This window comes from Pinus tabuliformis, chromosome Q (assembly GCF_031772625.1).
Source record: "Pinus tabuliformis cultivar Carrire ecotype Pingquan chromosome Q, CPIR1, whole genome shotgun sequence".
NCBI classification, from domain to species: domain Eukaryota; kingdom Viridiplantae; phylum Streptophyta; class Pinopsida; order Pinales; family Pinaceae; genus Pinus; species Pinus tabuliformis.
Window position 1 is genome coordinate 1,318,661,176 of NC_142296.1, and position 21,098 is coordinate 1,318,682,273.

Here is a 21,098-nt window from a genome sequence, read left to right on the forward strand (position 1 = left end):
ATGGTCTTCGACAAAAAGATTTTTTTTGGTGTTCAATGCCAAGTCCCTTATTCACACCACGTAAATTGTACTATAGTACCTTGAGGGTCATCATCATTATTGGTGATTCCTCTTGCGCTTGTTAACAGCTTAAATCATTGGCTGGTAATCAGGCGATGTCTTTCCATGTTCGACTCGAGAATATCTCTCACATGGATCGACCTGTACTTTGAGTGAAGATCGAATGAGATTGAAGACCCCAGATCTAGTTTCATCCATCCGGGCTGCGATATATATTCAGGAAAATAAAGACATCAAATGTACATCATTACTGCACAGATAATCATCCAATCCAAGGGATGATGGCTCTACCAAAATCATTAGTCTACACTCAAACGATTGTCTGTCTTATGTACATGAAAATGAATTTATAAAGCTGAGCATGGGAATGCCCGCCTCAGCTAGATCATGAAAATATTATGAAGATAATTTATTGTATTGTATCTTATTACAGGTCACCTTCCAACTTGAAAAAACTTCAGATCCTCATGATAAAGCATTTCACCCGACATCAACAGATTAATGACCTCATGCTTTAGGGGGCAACTGTTATAGACATTTTTGGGCACTGCAACCCCAATCATAAATGTCCATAAACCAAGGGCTCTTAAGTCCCTAAAAGTGTTGTTCCAACCTATAAAAGAACAAGGTCAACTAATTACATATTCTCCCAGAAGTTCTCCATGAAAAACTACTCAGAACTGGTCAAACCTCGACCATCTCACCTGCTCCATGGTCAAAGTGCACTGCATCCCACCTAAATACACATGGGAGGTGTGATGCATACTGAAAAGCCCTTCTATGGGGTGTGATGGGTGAGAGTGGAAAAATGGCAGGGTCAATCTGCAAGGTAGAGGATCATGGAATCTTCCAGAAGCTTCTCCTGTGACACTTTCCTCTCTGCATTTGCCCAGGGATGAGTAAGAGATCATCAATCTCCAAGTGGAATCAAGAACTATCAGAGAGAGGACACTAAGAAAATCTCAAAAGCTGACTCACACCCCTTGCAAACATCTATATATGGATCCCTCATCCAAGAGATCCAGAGGCTGCAATTTTGTATCTTGTAAGGAAGTGTTGCTGGTTTCATGGTGCAACATCATAGTGTTGGGTGATCTAAGCTTTTCATGAGGTGAAGAAGGAATTTCTTGCTGAGAGGATGATGTTGGGTTAGAACAATTGGTTGTAATCCTCTTTCCATTCTTGATTATTAATAAAGCTATTCAAGTTTTCCTCCACATTCTTGTATGATTGATGATATATGGATTTGTGTGGTCAATATATATCTGGTCATATATTGTTTATGATAATTGTTGGGTGTGGAGCCTGATTATCTTCTATAGTACCGGCATATTGGACCCCAGTTCAAAATGGGGTGGCAACGCTGCCCGTAAAATAATCGCTGCCGCCCCCCCCCCCCCCCTGGCGGGGGGTTTCGGGGGCAGCGCCCCCGAAGCTAAAAACAGCCGTAAAATTGCCTTGTAAAAATATAGTAATTTCTAGTCAATCTGGGCCGTTCATTAGGCGGATGATCTGACGGTAGAAATTATGTTTAGTTTAGAGTTTTTTGCCCTAGAAGGCAACCCCTCTCTTTATATGAGGGCATTTTATTTGAGGCTGTGAGATAGATGTGTATTCGGTGAGCGAGAAACATAGAGGTGAGACTGTGAGAGAAAACAGAGGATATTACAGTGGTTTTGCTGTAGGTTGTATCTCTTCATTTTGCTGGATAATAGAAAGGAAGGCTGGCTGTTTGGGGTGGACGTAGCCCAAACTGGGTGAACCACGTATATCTGTGTCTCTCTTGTTTTGTGTGTTTTCTGTGTTTATATTTCTGCAATATTTTATGTGTTCCATTGCTCCGTAATATATAATTTTCTAACAACTGGTATCAGAGCCGAAGGTCTATTTGGCTGATAAAATCGCAGGAAAGAAGGGTTCCTGGTTCGAGTGGGAGCAATGGCGGAAGATGGTAAGTTTAGGGTCAAGAAATTTAACGGCCAAAACTTCTCGCTGTGGAAGATTCAGATGGAAGATTATCTGTATCAGAAAGATCTATACCTACCATTGGGCGGAAAAACAAAGATGCCGACGGGTATGAAAGACGAAGAATGGAACCTTCTCGATAGAAAGGCACTCGGAACAATACGGTTGTGCCTTGCTGCGTCAGTCGCTTTCAACATTTCGAAGGAAACCACGACAGCAGGTTTGATGGAGGCGTTGTCGAAACTATATGAAAAACCCTCGGCCTCGAACAAGGTATTTCTTATGAAACGGTTATTTAATATGAAGATGTCAGAAGGTGGATCTGTTGCAGACCATTTAAATGATTTTAATACAGTTACAAGTCAGTTAAGTTCTGTAGGGGTAAACTTTGATGATGAAATTAGAGCTCTGTTATTCTTGTGCTCGTTACCAGAAAGTTGGAATGGTTTGGTAATGGCCATCAGTAACTCTGTTTCTGGATCTAGTACTTTAAAGTTTGATGATGTTTTCGGTGCTATCCTTAGCGATGAAATGTGACGGAAAAGCTCCGGTGAGACATCGAGAAATGCTTTGAGTGCAGAGTCTAGAGGAAGAAAAACGGAAAGAGGAAAGAGCTCAGGATATCGCAGTAAATCAAGGAAAGGCAGATCCAAGTCCAGATCGGGGATAGTGTGCTGGAAATGTGGAAAGAAAGGACACCTCAAGAAAGACTGTAGATCTCGGAAGGGAAAAGAAGGAGATGCACATCAAGAAAACAACCATGAAGCAAATGTGACAGGTGAGGTGTTAGAAGATGCTTTGATTCTTTCTTTCGAAAATATTACTGATTCCTGGGTGGTAGATTCAGGGGCTTCATTCCATGCCACACCTGATAAGAAATACTTTCATGACTATGTTGAAGGAGATTTTGGACAAGTTCGTCTAGGTGATGATAAACCCTGTAAAATTGTTGGAATGGGTAAGGTTCTTGTAAAACAGCAGAATGGAAACCAATGGCTACTAAAGGAGGTAAGGCATGTTCCAGATCTAAAGAAAAATCTGATTTCAACAGGGTAGTTAGGCAGTGAAGGTTGTGTGACAACTTTCACAGATAAAGCTTGGAAGGTCACTAAAGGAGCCCTGGTAATAGCAAAAGGTGAAAAGGTTGGTACATTGTATTTATGCAATGATATTTCTAAGTCTGTTAATGCTTTAACTTCCAGAGGAGCAGATGCAGCATTATGGCATCATAGGCTCGGACACATGAGTGAAAAAGGGATGAAGATTCTTCACTCAAGGAATTTGTTGCCAGGTTTGAAGAATGTTGATTTGGATTTCTGTGAGAACTGCATTTATGGAAAACAGAAGAGAGTCAAATTTCTCAAAGTTGGGAAAGAAAAGAAGAACGAAAAATTAGAGCTTGTGCATACAGACGTATGGCGACCTGCTCAGGTATCATCTCTCGGTGGCTCTCGTTATTATGTTACTTTTATTGATGATGCAACTAGAAAAACTTGGATTTATTGTATTAAGAATAAATCTGATGTATTTGATACTTTCAAGAAATGGAAAGCTTTGGTTGAGATTGAGACAGGAAAGAAATTGAAGTGTCTTAGATCAGACAATGGAGGTGAATATTGCAGCAAAGAGTTTGATAGGTACTGTTCAGAGCATGGAATTCGCAGAGAGAAGACAGTTCCAAGAACACCACAAGAAAATGGTGTGTCAGAAAGGATGAACAAAACAATCATGGAGCGTGCAAGGTGCATGAGATTGCATGCAGGATTGCCTTTACAGTTTTGGGCAGATGTTGTAGATACTGCTGTTTATTTAATAAACAGAGGACCTTCAAGTTCCTTGGATGGTGGTGTTCCAGAGGAAGCATGGACAGGGAAAAAGGTAAACTACTCTATTTTAAAACCTTTTGGTTGTGAGGCCTTTGTCCATATTGATAAAGAAAATAGAACAAAGCTTGAGGCAAAGTCAAAGAAATGTACCTTTATTGGATATAGTGTTAATGATTTTTGGTTATCGCTTATATGATTATGAAAATCACAAAATCATTAGGAGGAGAGATGTAATATTCAATGAAAAGGTCTTGTATAAGAATCAGTTGCAGGAAAAGAAACAAGAAAAAGAAAACAAGGAATACGCAGTTCTTGATGAAATTACTGAAAAAGTAAAGGTGCCTGAAAATAATAATAATCAACAACCACAACAACAGCAACCATCACAACAACAACAGGCACCCCAAACACCTGAAAGTGGTGTTAGAAGATCTACCAGGACAAGTAGACCTCCTGAACGATACTCTCCTTCATTATATTATTTATTGTTGACTGATTCCGGTGAACCTGAATGTTATGAAGAAGCAATGCAGGTTGAAAGCAAGAAGAAGTGGGAGGTAGCCATGGAAGAAGAGATGGACTCCTTAATGCATAACCAGACTTGGGATTTAGTCAGGTTGCCTGCAGGAAAAACTACATTGAAGAATAAATGGGTTTACAAGCTGAAGGAAGAAGATGGAGGAAAGAAAAGGTACAAAGCTAGACTTGTGGTGAAGGGGTTTGCACAGAAGAAAGGTATTGATTTTGATGAAATATTTTCTCCTGTTGTTAAAATGACTTCAATCAGAACTATTTTAAGTCTTGTAGCAGCTGAAGATTTGAATCTTGAGCAGTTAGATGTAAAGACAGCCTTTCTCCATGGGGATTTGGAGGAAGAGATATATATGCAGCAGCCACAAGGATATGAGGTGAAAGGGAAGGAGAAACTTGTGTGCAGGTTGAAGAAGAGCTTGTATGGTTTAAAACAGGCTCCAAGGCAGTGGTATCTAAAATTTGACAAGTTTATGTCTGAACAAGGTTATACTAGATGTCACTCTGATCATTGTGTTTATCTGAAAAAGCAAAATGATGGTAGCTATATTATATTTTTATTGTATGTAGATGACATGCTTGTTGCAGGATCTAACATGCAGGAAATAAATGTGCTCAAAAGAAAATTGGCAAATTCATTTGCAATGAAGGATTTGGGTGCTGCAAAACAAATCCTTGGTATGAGAATAACTAGAGACAGGAAAAATAGAAAATTAACATTGTCTCAGAATGAGTACATACAAAAGGTGTTGTAAAGATTTAACATGCAAAATGCAAAACCGGTTAGTACACCTTTTGCTAGCCATTTCAAACTTAGCAAAGAAATGTGCCCAAAGACCCAAGAAGACATGGATTATATGTCTAAAGTTCCATATGCATCAGTAGTTGGAAGTTTAATGTATGCAATGGTCTGCACAAGGCCTGATATTTCACATGCAGTGGGAGTTGTAAGCAGGTACATGAACAATCCAGGAAAGGAACATTGGATGGCAGTGAAATGGATTCTTAGATATTTGAGAGGTACCACAAATCAGGCATTATGCTTTGGTGGTTCAAACATATCCCTACAAGGATATGTTGATGCAGATATGGCAGGTGACAAAGATAATAGGAGGAGCACTACAGGATATGTATTTACTGTCGGAGGAACAACTGTCAGTTGGGTTTCAAAAATCCAAAGTGTCGTTGCACTCTCAACAACAGAAGCAGAGTATGTTGCTACTACAGAGGCTAGTAAAGAAATGATTTGGTTACAAAGGTTTATGGGTGAATTGGGTAAGGAGCATGATATGGGCACGTTATACAGTGATAGTCAAAGTGCCATTCATCTTGCAAAGAACTCAGCATTTCATTCCAGGACAAAACAAATACAGCTCAAGTACCATTTCATACGATCAGTGTTGGAAGATGGAGAGTTGAAGCTGGAAAAGATACACACTAGCCAGAACCCTGCAGATATGCTAACAAAAGTTGTAACCAGGGAGAAACTGAGAATATGCTCAGTTTCAGTTGGTCTTCAAGGATGACGATGAAGATGAGAAACAGCCAGGTCCAAAGAGGAGTCATTGTCTAGCAAATGGAGCAGCGGTGGAGTTGCTACAATCAGTCTCCAAGTGGGAGATTGTTGGGTGTGGAGCCTGATTATCTTCTATAGTACCGGCATATTGAACCCCAGTTCAAAAGGCGGCGACACCGCCCGTAAAATAATCGCTGACGTGGGGGGTCCAGGGGGGGCGGCAGCGACTTTTGGGAGCCCCCCCCTGGCAGGGGGTTTCGGGGGCAGCACCCCCGAAGCTAAAAACAGCTGTAAAATTGCCTTGTAAAAGTATAGTAATTTCTAGTCAATCTAGGCCGTTCATTAGGCGGATGATCTGACGGTAGAACTTATGTTTAGTTTAGGGTTTTTTGCCCTATAAGGCAACCCCTCTCTTTATATGAGGGCATTGTATTTGAGGCTGTGAGATAGATGTGTATTCGGTGAGCGAGAAACATAGAGGTGAGACTGTGAGAGAAAACAGAGGATATTACAGCGGTTTTGTTGTAGGTTGTATCTCTTCATTTTGCTGGATAATAGAAAGGAAGGACTGGCTATTCGGGGTGGACGTAGCCCAAACTGGGTGAACCACGTATATCTGTGTCTCTCTTGTTTTGTGCGTTTTCTGTGTTTATATCTCTGCAATATTTTATGTGTTCCATTGCTCCGTAATATATAATTTTCTAACAATAATAGATCTATGTTCTTACATAGTGTTATGCTGCTTTGATTCTACACGTGCTCTTTGAAGCTGGGTAGACAAGGAGGCGAGTGGCAAAGATCTATCAGAAGGGAGAGGAATCAAGCAAGGAACCAAGCGCAAGACAGAGGTTGGTCTCCTTTATTCCCCCCTTATCTATTTTTCATGAAGGAAAACGAAAGTGGTTTTAGATTATTTGTTTCTAAGGTAGCTACCAGCCTTAGTGGGACTAGAAGCTCTGCATAGACACTAGATTTCCCGATGACAAGGGTAACATCAAACCATGCTTAACCTAGTAGCTAGCCCTACGAGGTCGGGAGAGGGATCTCTCCTTGTCAATATCAAAGAAAATATGGCAAGTAAGGCTTGAGATGACTAATATCAATACTAATTTAGGGCTAGGTATGTTTTCTCAGAGGATTTTGTTTGATTTTAATGGTTGGTTGTTGGGTCAGATGGAGAAGGCAGCTCTGGGTCCGGAAATCAACATAGATTTGCAGAGGTTTCATTGGGGTTTGAAACGTCGACAGAATGAACATGATACTATGGATAATCTGAATCATGCTACTCCAAGTGTTTTATCACTTTGAAATGAGTGTAATGGTGATTCTAAAGACTAGTGAGGATTTTGAGAGGGCATGCAAATGTCATGAGTTCTCCTCAAACAATAGAAAACATGTAAAACTAAATAAACCCCAAGGCAGAGCACTGAAACACCAATGGATTCTACCTTTTACATTTGATTCATTTAGTTTTGTAGAATAAGAGAGATGATGACACACCTAAACATAAGATAAACTGAATTACAGAGAAGAAAACAATGCTAATTCACATTACCACAAGAATCCCACAAAATGTTGCAAAACCCTAGTTTATTTCCTTGCCAAACTGCAGAAGTGATGTACAAAGTAGCAAAATGCATCCACCAGAGTCCAACCTTGACAAATGACTAAGAAAGTAAAATATATAGGCATCAAACCACCTATGCTAGCCATCAAGGGTCGAATCCATGAGTCAAGGAGCTGTTTCAACAAGATCTAAACTAGGAACTCAAAAATAGGCAGTGTAACAGCTTGCCTCTAAAACTATGGAAACTGATTCATTCAACCTCAAACCACCTCTAACTGATGTATATACCTCCTTAACTCATTTTTTATCATTTTTACATCATATTACATCAAGTTACATCATATTACATCATTAATTTACCAAAGAGGGAAGAAAAAGTCAAATTGGTAGAAAATTAGGCGAAATTCTGAGTTTTAAAGCAAAATTGGCAAAAAATTTCCTGATGCGCAACACCACTTCAAGGCTATGTTTGGAGACCTTTCACTCATCTAAATCAGGTCCAAGATAGCTTGATGGAAAGCCCAACCTGTCTAGTTTCTGGAACACTTTGAATTTTCTCATTTAGAGGTCATTTGCCCCCTAAAATGTGGATTCTCCCAAGACTGGTTCCTGTGGGTCCAAAAAGTGGCAGAGAGGGCATTTTTTAGGTGTTTTTTGCCCTTTAGGTGACCCAGATTTCCTCCAAATCTGATGAAACTTTCTATGTTTCATTATTTTTCCATGAGGAATCCTAAAGTTCAAGCCATTTTGCAAAACACTGATACAACAGCTGAAAATTCCTATGTTTCTAATTACAAAAATGTAAAATGACAAAAAATTCCCAAAATTTCTTCAAATTTGGCAAGAGGGTCCCTCATTGATTTCTTTGTTGGGATATTGAAGCCTCAGCCAATATCTTTAGCTTATCATGCTCCTTTTTTCTCCTTAAGTATCTTTATGGAACTATCATTAAGGGTTTCTCTTTCATAGCTTGATTCACTGCTTCTTGTCATGGTGCTTGTCTTAGGGAAGTGATGTGATGATAATATGGTGGAAAATGGTAATGAGGGAGGACAAGGGAGATGAGTATGAAAATATTTTACAAGTGTAAAATGGAGTTGGGGAATGAAGGGAGAGTTTATGGGAAATTATGGTTTTGTGAGGGATTTGGGGTTTGATCAAGGGAATGAGTTGTCTTAGGGTAGTGGGATAGTGAAAATGGATTTAATGAGGTGATTTAGGGCAATGTAAGATAGAAAAAGGGAAAATGATGTTTGGTTTTGGTTTATGGAGTGAAAGTTGTACAATGAAATGGAAAATGATGAAGACAAGCTAGGGTTTGATTTTCATAATGCCAAACTCATGAAGAAAACATGTAAGAGATCAAATTCAACTCAAATGCAATGAGGACTTACGTGTAGAAGAGAAATGCAATGTTTTTGAGGGTTATTGAGCGATTTGGAATGTTGTAGAAACTTCTGGACTGATGCGTAGTGCACTGGGCCTAATGCACAACACCCTCCTGATGTGCAGTGCTCGTGTAATTTAACACTGGCAAAAATTGTCTGATGCGTAGCACTCCTCTGATGCACAGTGTCAACCCTTTGATGCGCAGCGCCTCCCTGATGCGCAACACCTTTTTGCAGATGACTTTTGAAGGCCTTAATGGTGTCCAAATTAGGTGTGTGATAGCTCATTGGAAATCTTATTGAGCCTAATTTCCAACACAACTTGAATGCTTCAATTTGGAATTCATTTTCCCTATCAAACGTCAAATCTCCCAAGACTGGTAAAAATGTGCAAAATGAGGCTACCTAAATGCAGAGTGCTATTGTAGTCAACTTTTTAAAGTCTTCCTCAACTTAAAATTGAGCTCATGATAGCTCATTTGAAATCTCTCTCTATCTAGATATTATTTAAATCATCAAGAAAATCGTTTGAACATCCGAGCTACCTCAAATATTGATTTTCCCAAGGTCACTCGAGACGTGCATCAATCCCCCTAAGGCCAATGTTGTTTTCAACATTTCTCTCAAACCATGAATGAAAGAGGTTTTTATTCTTGGGTCAATGATGGAAAAAAACCTCTCTCAATTTTGTCAAATTAATCTTTTCTTTCTCAGAAACATAGTTTGAAGAAAACCTATCCTGATATGTGGAACCGGGGATTTGTAGAAATGAAGGGAAATGAAGGGGATGAGGGGTTTCTAAATTCTTGAGAAACATTTTGGAAGTAGGGAGGGATGTTAGGAAGCAGGGGAAAGTGGAATTTCAAAGATTTAGTGAGGGGAAGGGGTTCAAAAGGGAAAAACATAGGCCTAGCCTAGAAAATTGTCAAATTGTAGCAACAAACTAGGGTTTGTGGGAAAATGATGAATTTGAGGGTTATGAGTGATGGGAAGCATTTAAGAAGGTATATTAAGGATGGGGGGAGGTGTATCAACATCAAGACACAATTTTTGTTGATCATTTCACCATCCAAGAAAAGTTACCTTGAAAACCCTAGGAGAGGGTAATGGGCCTTACCCAAGTACAACTAAAGCATGAACAAGGTGTAAAATGACCCATTGGAACCTCAAATGATGATAACTCTTTGAATGATGGTACACTCAGCTAAATGATGAGACAATTGGAAAACTTTGGAAGGAGTGAAAAAAACCCTAGACCTAACACCTACTAACCAAATTTTACTTGAAGGTTCACTGAAATGACAAAATTTGACTTTGACACCTTGAGACCACTTTGTAAGAGCATATTTGATCACTAATGGAAGGCTTCAAAGGCTGACACTAACACTTCCATTTAATTAATATTTCCCATGTATAGATGAATTTGTACATAGATGTAGACAAGAATGTATGTTGTTTCAGGAGCTTCTAAATTGCAGGGAGACCTCATCTCATTTATCTCATCCAAACCTTATCGACCCATGTTTTGAAAATCCACTAGAACGTAAATCCAAATTCTGGTTTTATAATCAAAATTTCCCTTTCCATTGAGAAAATCTAACCATATTGAAGCACTTGATTGAGCCTTGGATAATGTTCATGCCCTCCATGGCTTATTCTCCCATTATCTACCTTTCCCACACTTCATTCTACCTTCTATATCGTTTCCTCTGCTTTTGGCCTCTTTCATATATTAAAACAAGGGATCCTATAGTAGAAGTATGACATTGTGTAGTAACACTATTGTAAACCTAGTAGTAGCCTATTTTGAGCCTGAATTCAACAAAATCGTAATTTAAGTTGGGATTAGGCTTCCACTGGACCTTCATACCTTCAATACCATTCTAAACATCTTCCTCCATACCCGTCTCCCCCGCGAAAGAACAAGTGAAGATCAGCATTTGCATTCATAAAATGAAAACATAAAGAAAAATATTTTTTTCATTTCTTAATTAGCACATGCAACAGTTATAATACTCCCTATATTAGATACCATGCTTAGTTAGTTTACATCGTCACATGTTATAAATAGGGTTAAGCTAGGTTTATTTTGCAAGCAAAATGTGTCAATGAGTAGCAAAAGGATTTCATGTCACTTTACAAGCATCTTCCGATTGAGTCTTTCTTTACATAACATAGGCAACATTCCTTTTCTTTCATTAAGGATAAATTTCCCTTCTCCAGTTGCTAGTCACACTTCTTCTAGTCAATAGAAGACTGGTTTGGGAAACCCTATTGGTCTATTGCCCCAGTTGAACAGTGACAAGAGTAGACCATTACATGTATTTGAGTATAAAACACTATCACCTACAAGTTTGTACGAACCCCAGGTTGATGAAGTAAAGTCAATAGCTGCATGAGTTGCAATATTCTTGCTGCAATATTGGTGCTCATTAATTATTCCTACATAAGCATGGATTTCATGAGAGATCTAGATTTGATGTTGCCACTTGACACTCAGTGGTGGCTACAAAGTAAGAAGTTTTCATTAGAGTACACAACATATTTTTTAACTTTTCAAAGTTATGTAATTATTTTTGTTTTATGGGTGGACAAGTACTAACATGAAATATTTTCTTGACACAGATGTGGCAGCAGTATGTCCTGTGAGCATGCCTTGCCAAGTGAGGTGAGGGGACCACCTTCTTGGGGCTCTAGCGGGTCTGACAATTGCTGAAGAGGGAGATGACACGCAAAGTCTCTGCAAGGTCCTTAGGAACCTCAAAGGTATGAGCATGGGTGTGTCACCTCTTCCCATGAGGGAGATACCATCTCATATGCAGCAACACACAATGGGTGTGCTTAAGTGATTTTTTGTTCCTATTAGGAGGTTAGCTAGAGTTGTTCTAATTTTTCATGAGTAGTAGTCTTAGGAGTAGCATAGTGTTACACAACATTTTTTTACTGTCCCTGTACTCCTCGTCCACGATCATCGAGGACCTCTACAGTGAACCCTGCATACTTTCCCGTCATGAAGAAACTCCAAGTATGTCCCTTTTCATGAGCAGAATAATTCCCCTTGGCATCATTTCGCAAGCATATTCCTTTTACACCAGTTTACAAGACCGATGTGACTAACCAATTTCCTCCTCACGTCAATTTACAGAGATTATCACTAGCACTAGTGCCATACAGAGCAACTAAGTCCTTTCCCAGTCGTGTCGATCATCTTTTCGCAAGTTTTTTAAATATGGAGTCGAAGATTCTAGCTCTAGAAGCTTCGTAACAGATGTATGGTAGACGGTTGGGCAGGATGGAGCCGAAGAAGTCATTTTTGGCTCCTTTCCCATATTGGGATGGAACAAAATCAAGAGATAAGACCTTCTCCCATGATGAGACGAACCATCTCCCATCCATCCAAGCTATATAAACCTCTCTTTTCCCAAGCTAAACTAGTTTTGGAGTGAGTTTGAATGATCAGTAAGACATCTATAGCTTGTAGAATTATAGTGTTTGTTTGAGGGAGAATAGTGTGTTTTGGTTTGGTTTGATACTAAAGGGAAGAGGCCTTAAAACTTCCATTGTTGGGGCTATCCATGAGATGCTAGTAGAAGTGTGGGAACCTGGATACATTGGAGGAGACCAACAACATCAAGGCATTGGTTGTAATCTATTTCTAATTTATATGAATGCAACTATTGATTGATTTCCTACATGAAGTGTTATTTTAAATCTTTATGGCTTAATGTTCCTTGACCTGTTAAGTAGGTTGAATACAATATTGTATGCTATCATGTTTATTGTTGTTGTTTGTTTGCTTGTTTCAGGTATTCGAATGAAGGAAATGAAAGATAGCTGGAGTGAGGAAGTAGGATCATCACCAGGCGGAATAGCGTTCTAAGAGGTAGGCACTCTTAATTGTTTATAGCTTAAGGAGATTTTCCATAGATTTTTTGTTTGTGGCTAGGCTCGCTCTCTCAAGCTAGAGGAATTGTTTGTGTCCACACTAGGAATTTACCTGCACCACAAGTTGGCAACCATACTAGGGAACCAATCCTTCTGTTTCATTGATTTTCATTCTATGGTTTTGTGTGAAATTTTCTAGTATCACCATTTCCCTTTAGTGTTCTCTTCTTTGCTTGGTTTACAGCTCCGGGCTTGAAATTTATAGTGGCAAGTCTAGTTTTATCCTTTGAATTTTTTTTATTTTTTTCCTTAAATCCTTGGTCAGTGCATTTAATTTTTTGACTATTGCGCCGATCAACGTGAGTTTCTTAAAAACATTCACGTCAACCCCCTGCCGGTGCTTTTTGTCAGTTAGGCAGTGATGCCGATGCTTGTAGGTGAAGATCAGGGTTTCCCCTAGATTATAGCCAATGTGCCTTTCCCTTTTGATTTTTGTCTCTCAGCTTGTTTTGACTGTGGTCTCCCTGACTGGAAATATCTTTTATCTTAGTTTATACACTTGTTTGATTTGCATTTTTTCACTTGGTTTCTTGAGTTCTTGGATGGTGCATAACCCCAGGGCATCTAGGTCATCATTCATTCACCTATTTTTGTGCTCAGCAAGTCAAATTGATAGTCAAGTTGCCCCTTGTATTGTGTTTGTTAGTCCTTTTTTCGCTTTGATTTCCATTTAACAAGTTTGAAAAGTTTAATTTGTTGATTGAGCGTCTCTTTTCGAGCATATATCAAACTTCTCATCTTGTTTTTGGTTGAGTATTTGCATCATTAGTTTGAAAGGAATTCTCTATTTTTCTTTGCATTTGTTTGCGGTTGATGGTATTGGAAAATTTTCATTGAAGTGTTGGTGAAAGATTCGTTTTCTCATTTCATTGAAAAATACATAATTATAGTTTGCTAAATCAATATGTTACATTAGTTAGTATCATTGAAGACTAGATTTGCAACATCATTTGCATCAGAAAAGAAATGAATTCTCTTTACTAGTGAAAGGACTACTTGAAGTGCGTTTCATAGGAAAGATAGGAATTGGAAAGAGTTTTTCATCATTTTGTTTTCAAAAAATGAAATAGTGAAAGGGTCATCGATTGCTTGTTTTGTTGCATTTGAGTGTGTTTTCTATTATGTGCCTCTCCTAAGGATAATTACCCAACTCCCTTCATTGATAAAATTATTGATGAATGTGCTAGGAGTGAATTATTTTCCTTTATGGATTGTTTTTCTGGTTACAAAAAGATAAACATTAAGTCGACTGATCAAGATAATACAACCTTTTTCTATTTGTGGGGGACCTTTGCGTATAAAATTCTCCCTTTTGGCCTTAAAAATGTTTGGGCCACATTTCAGAAAGAGATGTCTTATGCATTCCACGACATTCAAAACATCATTCAACCTTACTTGGATGGTCTCCCCGCTCATTCTCGTAAATGCCATGATCACCCTGATCATGTCCGGAATTTTTTTCTTCCTTGTAAACACTATAACATTCGGTTGGATCTGCATAAATGTGTCTTATGCATCAAATCCGTATGACCCCTTGGCTTTATTGTTTTGGAAGAAGGAATTTGCCTTGATCCTCTTAAAGTCAAGGCCATAGTTAATTTACCCCCTCCATCTTCATTGCATCAACTACAGAGTCTACAGGGAAAAGAAAATTTCCTTCGTCGTTTCGTACTAAACTATGTTGAGCTAGCTTTAGGGTTCACATGGTTTCTCAAGCAAGAAACCCCATTTGTTTGGGATGAGGCTACCCAAAAGTCTTTCGATGACGTAAAGGTTGTCCTCATCAATTCCTTTTTGCACGCCCTAAACCATAATCACGATTACTTCCTTTATCTAGCTGGAGCCTCTAGTACCATCGCTATGGTGCTGGTACAAAATGATGACAAAGGCAATGAGCATGTTATTTATTACCTCAGTCACAACCTCCTTGACACCAAAATGTGTTATGATCATGTCAAGAAGTTGGCTTTGGCTATCGTACATGTTTTTCAGTGATTTCGGCATTACATTCTACTCCACACTAGCACTGGGATTTCAGAATGAAACCCCACGACCTACATCTTGACTCATCAGTTGATTGGGGGAAAGTATTCGAAGTGGATTATCATCCTCGAAGAATTTGATTTGGTGTTCACTACTGCCAAATCTAAGAAATCACTAGTCTTTTTTGAGTTTATTTTCTCCCTTCCCTATGCTTCTCTTCCTGCTAGTGCTGACAAGCAGCTTTCGGATGACACTCTTTTCTTAATTAGCACTCTCGAACCCTGGTAATATGATATCATGGTATATCTCTAGAAATCCACCTTCCAATCTCCCTTGACCAAGGATGATTTCCGACGCATTCGACATCAATCTCAGCCCTACTATATCATTGGAGATACTTTATACCTCATTGGTGTCAATTCAATTCTTTGTCACTGTCTCACTCTTGAGGATGCTAAGAGAGTATTGAATGACTACCATTCTGGTGCATGTGGCGGTCACCTCTCTCGATATGCTACTGTTGAAAAAATCCTTCGCACTTGTTATTTTTGGCCCTCCATGTTCAAGGATTTCATCCTTGATATTTGCAAGTGTCGGCCGGATAAATCATTCTTGCGAACACGACTGATATCCCTAGTATCAACTAATATCTAGCGATAAGCAGAACAAGAAAATCTACCTTTCTCTTAATATTGCGATTTATAAATAAAAGCCAAGAGGTGTTTAAGACCCTACCTTAAGTCCAATGCTAGCTTGTGGTAGCCACACTCTGATCATCCAAAAGAATTTCCTTTCAAGAACCTGCAAACACAAACAAGCACACATCAATAACACCTGCATAGAAAATATAATAAATCATATTCATCATGGTGATCAAGGAATCCATGAAATAAAACATAAAAGAGAGCTTATTGAGAAAAATAAACTTGATTTTATTAACTTTAAACAAAGAATAACTTTACAACCTTTGGTGCCTTGATGTTGTACAAGCTCCTCCCAGGGTCCAAGCAAGAATCTCCTCTACTTTGACAAGCATCACACTCTTCCCAATGAGATCAAAAAAGGTATGTAATCTCTCCTCTCAAGCTCAATTAGAAAGACTAAATTCCAACAACATTTCACCTCAAAAATATTTAGCTTTCAACCTCCCCAATAACTAGCCCAATGCCTCATTTTATAGTGCAGAGGGAGGAAGTTACAGGTCCACGTATGAAGGGATAGAGTCCTCCTTTAAAGGGATAATCTCCTCACATCAAGGGGTTAGCTCCTTAAGGTATGGAATGCATGAATCTTAAAGGAGTGAACTTGCCACCTCAAGATTCCCTCTAGAAGCTTCGAGAAATAACCCAAAGTGAGTTTTAAAGAATGCACTTGCGCCTTTTTTACTTTTACAGGGGTCTGCACCCATTACACAAAGATAGAGCGGTCAGGTACGTAGGGGGCATGACCGATAGGTGCGGGACTGCAGGTAATGCTAAGAGAAAGTGTGGAAACAGAGTTTTATAGATTTTTAAGGGCTTTCTCTCATTTTTCAAGGCTTGACATGAAGAGCTAAGGTTTAAGACTTGCAAAGGAGGAAAGTATGAGTGGTGATAGACTCACACTTATTGAAAAATGTCATGGTGACAATATTTTGTGTAAAATCAAGTACCATGAGTGCCAAATTTATCAGCATAAAATGTGCTCCCCGCCCGCTCACCTACATCCCGTTATTACTGTTGGCTCTTTTTCCAAATGGGGCATCGACTATATGAACGGTAACCCTCGTGGTCGAGGGGCATGGGCATATTATCATTGTTGTGGATTACTTTACCAAATGGGCTGAAGAGATGCCTACATACTCTGTGGATGGTAAAACAACGACTCAATTTCTATTCAATCATGTTATTTCTAGGTTAGGAGTGCCTCGGGCCATTGTCACTGAGTATCGCTCCCATGTTTGAGATTACATGATGGCTGATCTGACTTCTATGGTTGAGATTACATGATGGCTAATGATTGAGTGTGAAATTCCATCCCTCAAGTTGGCTATCAAACTTCTCCCCAAGACCTCACCTTAAGAAGAATGCCTCTTATATTTAGAATGACTAGATGAGACTCAATGTCTTGCAGCTTTGGTTATCAAAGCACAAAAAAAGCGAGTCAACTCCTATTATGATCAGTCTATCTTTCCTCGAGATTTTTCTGAAGGTGATTTCGTTCTTCTATATAATTAGGCTAATGATAAGGCGAGGGTAGGCAAGTTCAAACCCATGTGGCATGGACCCTACATTGTTAAATGTGTGTTACAGAAAGGGGCCTATGAACTTATTGACTATGAGGGAAATCCCTTAGACAAGCCCTGTAATGGGCTTTATCTCAAAAATTACTATGCTTAGGTCATTTTTCATGGCTACATTTGTATAATAGTGTCTTATTCATTTTTGTGTAGTGTGGTTTGGTGTGTTGTTTTGGAAGTAGCTTTCCTACTTATTTTGTTTTGCTTACTTTGTAGATGTCAGTGTCTCCTCACATTGGTTTTATTGGTGGTGCTTACCATAGTAACTGGAATCTATCATCTGCGGTATGGGCCATTTATGAACCCCATGGTGAGTTGATTGATCTTCAAGGTATTTTTCTAGGTCGAACAACTAATAACGTCATTGAGTATAGCGCAGTTATCGAATTGTTTTCAGAATCTAGCGATCTTGACATTTGAGAATTGCTTGTCAACCTTAATTCATAGTTTGTTGTCCTTTAACTCAACTGGAAATATTCCATCAGAAACCCTAAAATATTGATAATGTATCAACGTATTAATCTATTGGAGAGAAATTTTGATTACATTAAATTTCATCATATTCCTAGGCACATGAATACACTAACAGATACATTAGCTAACTATGTTTTGGATAGGCATTTATGAAACATGTGAAAATAAAAACACAAGACATCTGTACCATAGTAAGAAAGGAAATATAGCATACAATTCATAAAACGTAAAACTCAAATGAAAAGATCACTAAGTATTTTTAATTTTTGACTCATCAAAGAGAATAAAAATGGGGGATTCTCTTTCAATCTCTTTCTGACTCTCTAAACAAGAAAAGATTTCCAAGATCTTATTGTTTTGACCTTGTTAAAGGCTGAAAAATGTCACTTACCTAGTATATGTTTACCCCTTTTTTGGGTTGGGATAAACTATTTATGAAAAAGTTATTCCTTGACTGAAATGGTCAAGCGGTTCTCTCAAGTATCGTTTTCTACCTTTTCGGGCTCAAGAGACACAAATGTAAAAGAAGGTACCATGTGGATTTTTCTTTTCTATGTCTTTTTCAAACTCTCTAAACATGAAAAAGATATTGAGCTATCCCTTTGTCAGAATCGTTAAAATATTAAAGGACATTAGATTCGTCACCATGAGAGACATGAGCTTCTCCTTCCTAGGGCTCATTAAGCTTACTAGGTTGAATTTGTCTGAATGATGAACTTACAATGCAAGCACATGCTGTCCCTTCAAGCTTGCGATAAAAAATAATTGTGGTACTTGCCAGAAATGATGGGGCAAAATTGGAAATCCTATCAGTTAAGTTGACAGCTCACTCTTGAACATGACACTTTCTACTTCGCATCGGGTTGGGATATCCTCCTTTTCATCATTGACCTTCCTAGGTTGGGCCGCTCATTTTTTCCTTCCATTTGATCTCTACCACGTCATTCTGACCACCAATCCTATGGATCTAAAGCTGCCAAACTCCAGAGTCATGTTGTTGATATGTTCCAAACTTAGTCCTTCCACAGTTACACTTACTCCTAATTCTCTGCATCATCTAAAATTGTTTCCATCCCTTTGTCTCATGTTGATGACGCGGGATACATCATGGCCCTCCTTTAACACGGTCACTTCCTATTGACTTAAGTTCATTATCTAGGAAGTTGGCTGAGAGACACCCTTCCAGTACCTTATATCTTGCATGCCCTAATGGCAAGTTCTTTGCCCTCGATGACAAGTTCATGCCATTGACTTTTGATCAGGTGATTTCATGTGTGTTTGAATTCCATTCCTTTATTCACATTCAATGAACTATACTGCTAGTACCTTGAGAGTCATTGTCATTATTAGTGATTTCTCTCGCCCTTGTTAACATTTCACATCATTGACCATAATCAAGAGAATTTCTAGCATGTTCGACTTCAACACATTCATTCACATGCTAGGATTTGTACTTTGACTGGGTCATTTGGAGTGCAAGACCCTGGGCTCTAATTACACCAGTCTAAGTTGCGAGGCAATGTGACATGATCATATTGATATACATGTCTCTTTTAGGTGGAAGGTTGCGACCATACCATGAGTTGTTATATGTGTTTCTTCTCATTATTGGATGGTTGCGCCCATGCCTTGGATCCATTTACATGATCATTCTTTGGATGGATGTGTCCATACCATGATTCATATATCATTTTTTAGAGTTTTCGATGATGTATATGTATATATGCTTGCTTGTAGGTTCTCCAACGATGGACTTCGGTTCCCTGCATCCACTTGTAAAGCATTTCACCTCTCACTCTAGTTCGACCTTCATGCTTTAGGGGACATCTGTTACAAAGAATTTTTTCATTTTCCATGTACTCCTCATCCACACTCCTGGAGAACCTCTACATTGAACCCCACATGCTTTCCCATAAGGAAGAAAATCCCAGTATGTCCCTCTTCATGAGTAGAATAATTTCCCTTTTCATCATTTGCCAAGAATATTTTACCCCAATTTATTGTTGGATTGTGTTATATTATTTCCATGACTAGCGCACGTATTTAACCAAGGGGTTAGAGGGGGGGTGGAGCCCCCCCTTCATTATGCTGATTTCATAGTGGGAAGGTCATAGGGGATTTGAGGGGTGTAGGTAACCCTTCTCTATGGGGTCTGGAGTAGTGCCTCAGAAAATTTTGGTTTTGGACCCTATGTTAGGTTAGGCGGACCCACATATGGTTTTCTGCATGATTTTCACACATGGTTTTGGACGCGATGGTTTTTGGTCCATGGTTTTGGATGATATGGTTTTCGGTCCATGGTATTGGATGCTTCGGCATGTATAAATATTTATTGTAACATTGAAAGGAACATAATGAAAAATCAAGCTGGTAGTCCTAGTTTTGGGATCCAGGGGAAAAACTCTCTGTATGTGTTATGCTCTCACATTGTTTTTTTTCTGTGTTTTAGAATTCATATGCAGGTAATTTCTATATGGGGTTAAAACCTACATTTGGTATCAGAGCTGTTTTTTGCTTCAAAGGGACGCCTTTGTTGCTGAGGGGTTTCGCTTGGGCCTGTGGTAGACCCTGTTTAGTGGGATATCTATGAGATAGATTCTGGTGGTGAATGAAGATGGAAAGCAGTGGAAAGATAGAGTTCAAGAAATTTAATGGTCAGATTTTTGAGTTGTGGAAACTCAAGATGGAGGATCTATTGGTGGATAAATATCAGTGGATTACGGTAGATCCGAGTACTAAACCAAGAGGAGTGTCCAATGAAGAATGGAAGAAGTTGGATTAGAAGGCAAAGATCACAATATGATTATTTATCTCAGATTCAGTATCACTGAATGTATCAGGGGAAGCTATATTGAAGGCTTTGTGGGACAAGTTAGGGACTTTGTACCAATCTAAGTCTCTAGTGAATAAATTATTCCTATGGAAAAAGTTGTATAACCTGAGAATGAAAGATGGAGACTCGGTGACAGAGCATATGAATGCATTTAATACTATGGTAAGTTTGTTAGCATCTGTTGATATTAAAATTTCAGATGAAGATAAGTGCCTCCGTTTGTTGTCTTCTCTACCAGATTCGTGGGATAGTCTGGTTATTGCAATAGGTAGCAATGCAACTGCCTTGAAGTTTGATGAACTAGTCTCATCCTTGTTGATTGATAAGATGAGAGGGAAAAATATGGAGAGCCAGAACGGTGATGCCTTATTTGTATGAGGACAGTCCCAAAACACAAACAAAAATAATTCATCGAGTGGGAGATCTAAAACTAGAGGAAGATATAAATCTCTTAGAAAACCTATAAAGGTGGTGTACTGGAAATGCGAAAAGAAGGGCACTACAAAAGGGACTATAAATCTAAAGCTCTTGATAAAGGAATGGGATCTGATGATTCTCCTTCTATAGAAGTGAAAACCACCTTAGATGAAGGTGGGGATGTTGTTGTGGGGAAAAGTATCCGATGCGGATGACCCTATCCCTACTCTAAAGGTGACAGTCTTTAGCAACAACTGAAAGTAAAGCTTTGATGTTTTCCTTTATGAAAGTACAGAGAGAGGGAAGAAATGATCA